Raw genomic sequence first — 6,000 nt, 5'->3', positions numbered from 1 at the left:
AAGCTAACTAAAAAGCAACATTCCCCAAGAGAGGATGGCTTTCACTTCAGCAGTAATAAATTCATGAACTTCTTTGAGGAAAAGGGCCAAACAGGCAGAGACAGCAAGGGCGGTTCGTTGCTCCAGAGCCTTTCCGTTCACCTTCACACACCTGGGCCAGACTACACTCAATCATAGGACCTACTGAAGAGATGAGTCTTGAGACCGAGTCTGCGTCTCTCCCATGGATAGGCAGACCATTCCATAAAAATGGAGCTCTATAGGAGAAAGCCCTGCCTCCAGCTGTTTGCTTAGAAATTCTAGGGACAGTTAGGAGGCCTGGGTTTTGTGACCGTAGCGTACGTGTAGGTATGTACGGCAGGACCAAATCGGAAAGATAGGTAGGAGCAAGCCCATGTAATGCTTTGTAGGTTAGCAGTAAAACCTTGAAATCAGCCCTTGCCTTAACAGGAAGTGTAGGGAGGCTAGTACTGGAGTAATATGATCACATTTTTTGGTACTAGTTAGGATTCTAGCAGCCGTATTTAGCACTAACTGAAGTTTATTCAGTGCTTTATCCGGGTAGCCGGAAAGTAGAGCATTGCAGTAGTCTATATACAGGGTGTACCAGTACAGAGCCAATGTGCGGGGGCACCGGTTAGTTGAGGTAATTGTAGGTAGAGTTATTAAAGTGACTATGCATAGATAATAACAGAGAGTAGCTGTAGCGTAAAAGAGGGGAGGGGGGGCAATGCAAATAGTCTGGGTAGCCATTTGATTAGATGTTCAGGAGTCTTATGGCTTGGGGGTAGAAGCTGTTTTGAAGCCTCTTGGACAGACTTCGCATTCCGATATTGCTTGCCGTGCGGTAGCAGAAAGAACAGTCTATGACTAGGGTGGTTAGAGTCTTTGACAATTTTTAGGTCCTTCCTCTGACACCGCATGGTATAGAGGTCCTATGCACTTCCCTCTGTAGTGCCTTGCAGTCAGAGGCCGTGCAGTTGCCATACCAGGCAGGGATGCAACGAGTCCGGATGCTCTCGATGGTGCAGCTGTAGAACCTTTTGAGGATCTGAGGACACATGCCAAAATCTTTTCAGTCTCCTGAGGGGGAATAGGTTTTGTCGTGCCCTCTTCACGACTGTCTTGTGGACACCAAGAAACTTGAAGCTCTCAACCTGCTGCACTACAGCCCCGTCGATGAGAATGGGGGCGTGCTCGGTCCTCCTTTTCCTGTACTCCACAATCATCTCCTTTGTCTTGGTCATGTTGAGGGAGAGGTTGTTGTCCTGGCACCACATGGTCAGGTCTCTGACCTCCTCCCTATAGGCTGTCTCATCGTTGTCGGTGATCAGGCCTACCACTGTTGTGTCATCGGTAAACTTAAATGATGGTGTTGGAGTCGTGCCTGGCCATGCGGTCATGAATGAACAGGGAGTACATGAGGGGACTGAGCACACACCTCTGAGGGGCCGCCGTGTTGAGGATCAGCGTGGCGGATGTTGTTATCTACCCTTACCAGCTGGGGGCGGCCCATCAGGAAGTCCAGGATCCAGTTGCAGAGGGAGGTGTTTAGTCCCAGGGTCCTTAGCTTAGTGATGAGCTTTGAGGGCACTATGGTGTTGAACGCTGAACTGTAGTCAATGAATATCATTCTCACATAGGTGTTCCTTTTATCCAGGTGGGAAAGGGCAGTGTGGAGTGCAATAGACATTGTTAAACAGGTTTCATATTTTGACTAGTTTATTTCCCAGGGACAGTTAGTACAGAACTGTGTCAATGCAACAGGTAAAAAAAAATAGGATTCCAAGAAAGGGGCTCTGGGGTTGTTGACTTTAGATAATGTCCCGTTAAGCAGAAAATGGACTGTAACTGTCACGATTGTGTGGAGAGACGGACCAAGGAGAAGCGTGATTAAAGTTCCACATATTTAATAAAGCAAAACTTACAAACAAAAGAGAAACAAACAACGAACCGTGACTTCAGAGGTGCTACATGCACTAACTCAAAACAAGATCCCACAAAACACAGTGGGGAAATGGCTGCCTAAATATGATCCCCAATCAGAGACAACGATAAACAGCTGCCTCTGATTGGGAACCATACCAGGCCAACATAGAAATGAAACCAACCTAGATGACCCACCCTAGTCACACCCCGACCAAACCAACATAGAAATTAAACAACCTAGATGACCCACCCTAGTCACACCCCGACCTAACCAACATAGAAATTAAACAACCTAGATGACCCACCCTAGTCGCACCCCAACCTAACCAACATAGAAATTAAACAACCTAGATGACCCCACCCTAGTCACACCCCGACCTAACCAACATAGAAATGCAATAACCTAGATGACCCCACCCTAGTCACACTCCGACCTAACCAACATAGAAATGAAACCAACCTAGATGACCCACCCTAGTCACACCCCGACCTAACCAACATAGACATACAACAACCTAGATGACCCACCCTAGTCACACCCCGACCTAACCAACATAGAGAATAAAAGGCTCCCTATGGTCAGGGCGTGACACTAACATCTGATGTGTCTGATGAATAATTCTGTCTACTCATGGTTTTAATCAAGACTTCCTGCCCAAGATGCAGTAAACTTGATTAATATTAAGAATTTGTAGCAATGATTAAGATGTTAATCTTCTTTCTCCCAGGATTTATGGAACGTCCACTACCAAGTTTTCTGACCAGGTTTACCAATTATTCTGTATCTCTTCCTTTGAAATGCTTCTGAGGCAGGGGGAACAGTTAGTTCAAAGGGATCCGAATCCGGCTCTTATTAAGGGAGCTCCCAAAATAACTACGGCCTGGCAGTTTTGTTTGTTTTTTAGCACCCACACACAACCCACCCCTGATGTTAAGACTTTGATTTATTGTGTCTTTTTTTTTTTCACAGGTTAGAAAGGATGCACCTGAAAAGGCACAAAAATGACATTTTCTGAAGTATCTATTGTCAGTTTTGTTTTGCACACATGTACATTCTCTTGATAAGGCATTTACTGAAAAACCTAATGTAGTCCTGGTGTACAAAATGTTTGGAATGTTTGAAATATCTGTAAATAATGTCTGAGGTACCGGGAATGAAAAGAGAAAGGAACCCTCACCTAATACAGTTGACTGACCTCTGAACTCTGTTTGGACTTCCTGGTGAGGCCTAATCACCCTTACTAGAAAGACTGGAGACATTGGGTGTAATTTAAATGGGCTACGTAAACACTCATGATTAGGAAGAAGTTGATCATTTAGCAATAGTCCTATGTGTGATTCGGACCACGAGAAGGAAAGAGAGCGCTAGACGGTCAGGACGTAACCCGATTGGGTCTGCTAGAGGGTCAGGACGTCACCTGATCGGGTCTGCAGGACGTCACCTGATTGGGTCTGCTAGACGGTCAGGACGTCACCAGATTGGGTCTGCTAGACGGTCAGGACGTCACCAGATTGGGTCTGCTAGACGGTCAGGACGTCACCTGATCGGGTCTGCAGGACGGGCAGGACGTCACCTGATTGGGTCTGCTAGACGGTCAGGACGTCACCAGATTGGGTCTGCTAGACGGTCAGGACGTCACCTGATTGGGTCTGCTAGACGGTCAGGACGTCACCTGATCGGGTCTGCAGGACGTCACCTGATTGGGTCTGCTAGATGGTCAGGACGTCACCAGATTGGGTCTGCTAGACGGTCAGGACGTCACCAGATTGGGTCTGCTAGACGGTCAGGACGTCACCTGATTGGGTCCGCTAGACGGTCAGGACATCACCAGATTGGGTCTGCTAGACGGTCAGGACGTCACCCGATTGGGTCCGCTATACGGTCAGGACGTCACCTGATTGGGTCCGCTAGACGGTCAGGACGTCACCCGATTGGGTCTGCTAGAGGGTAATGTCACCCCCTCTTACCGGCTGAAGTATTTGCGACAATGTCTTTCACTATGGTCCTTCACCTCCTGAAACCTGAGTCCGAGCCAGCATCCTGTTCACAGCAACCAGGCGACGCTATCAACTGCCTTTTCTCTCAGGAGTGCGACATGAGTCCATGTGCAGTGAGCATGGAGAGAGACCCCAGTCCAAACTGCTCTCATGCTGCTGGTGTACTGGTAGGACAATGGACAAAGACATAATGGACCGTAAAAAACAGTGGCAGCTCAGGAGAGAGATATCGGGACATTATCAAGGGCCAATCCACTTTGAACATGTGCCATTGGGAGGATGAAATGTAAAGCAATCTGAAGAAGAAAACGAAGAAACGCCAGAGGAATGAGAGAGGTGGGGTCATCAACCAGTAACGTAATTGATTTAGGCTGGTCCAAAATGGTATATTTGGGGTGTCAGGTTGATTGTGGAGGTATGGACACTGCGACATTTATACTCATTTAGACTAGAAATGCATTGAGATACTGATCTGTCATTTCCACAAATGGAGCATGTGATGAGAAAGTTAACGCTATAAATATAAGATGAATATACTGTGTTTCGAAGTAAACGTCCATTCTGCCAGTATCAGCGTGTGCTAAGGTGAGGCTCTTAAAGTGATAGCACCAACGTGAAGTATTAAGGACTGTCATTCTACATTTGGGTTAGATAAATTATCAATAGTTCTAATTCAGTGGTGATTTTAGCATGTAATTCTTGGTATAGGCAAAAAAAATAATTATGCATGCCAGCAAAGCCACTACACAACACTAAACAATACATTAATTACACTATAATGGCAACAACCGGTGCCCACAAACTGTTAGGGCCAACATAAAGCTGTCCCTACAGCAGAGTCCCAACACTTTACCACTGCTACACCTGGCTATCAGCGGAGCCTTGTCTGGCAGCAAACGATTCATTCAGCCTCATTTACTGCCTTTCAAAAAAAACATCTAATTTGGCTGACTGGTTTAAACACATGACAGTTGAGATGTACAAACTATGGCATAAGGGGACGACGAGCGGATAAGAGGCAATCTGTGGGCTCCCGAGTGGCACGGCTCTCTAAGGCACTGCATCTCTCACTGCAAGAGGCGTCACTACAGTCCCTGGTTTGAATTCAGGCTGTTTCACAGCCGGTCGTGATTCTTATAAATAAGAATTAGTTCTTAACTGACTTGCCCAGTTAAATAAAGGTTACACATTAGGTTGAGGCACATGGGCTACTAACAGCTTACTACACAACATACACTTAGTATTACTTTCTTGGCTACAGAGAGTATACATATCTCCCTGGTATATTACATCATTTACGCAGCAGCATCCAAGACATTGGACTCACCTTGTTGTGCTGTGCTCACTTGAACAGGACGGTGTCGAGCCAGTCCTTTGTGGGCAAATTTTGTTATCAAAGTCTGGCATTCTCTTGATTTATTGTGTTTCAAGACAACGGGGAACTCTGAAAGAAAACAACGTCAAATCATGATATCGTCATTGATCTTCAGGTTGGAGCTCTAGAAAGAGGCCTGAGTTCCCGACTTGCAATTCCGAGTTGAATAGTTTTTTTCTGAGTTCCCAGTTGTCTTGAACTCACTGAAGTCTGAGATTTCCCAGTTCCGAGTTTCCAGTTGTTTTGAGAGCGGCAGAAGTCATGCTGGATTGACAGCATGTTGAATGCTTGGAAAACAGACCCTTAAACCCAGACTTGGACCACACACCCACTCCACTGAATAGCAGGCTAGTGATTGCTTCGCAATGCTTGCAGGTGGCCACTCTATTCCTTCGAACCACTCATTGATGAATTTGCGATTTCCAACTTGTGTAATGTTTATGTCCAATGGCCGATGAGCACCGATACGTTTTATCCATAATTTCAATTATTTCGATTCATATGACAAGGATTAAAAAGGACACTATGAAAGTTTAACCAAGTTTATTCTCCCAGAGGGTCGATACAGCTGCATCAGACAAATACATTTTCACACAAGCACTGATATTTAAACGTTCCTCCTAAACTGAGTCTCCTAATACACATCTGTACAAACATGGTTCTTTACTGCTTGGCAGGACACTAAGTGATACGGGTCC

The sequence above is a fragment of the Salvelinus fontinalis genome, chromosome 28 (genome assembly GCF_029448725.1).
Source record: "Salvelinus fontinalis isolate EN_2023a chromosome 28, ASM2944872v1, whole genome shotgun sequence".
Taxonomy (NCBI): domain Eukaryota; kingdom Metazoa; phylum Chordata; class Actinopteri; order Salmoniformes; family Salmonidae; genus Salvelinus; species Salvelinus fontinalis.
Note: the sequence above shows the minus strand (reverse complement) of the source record.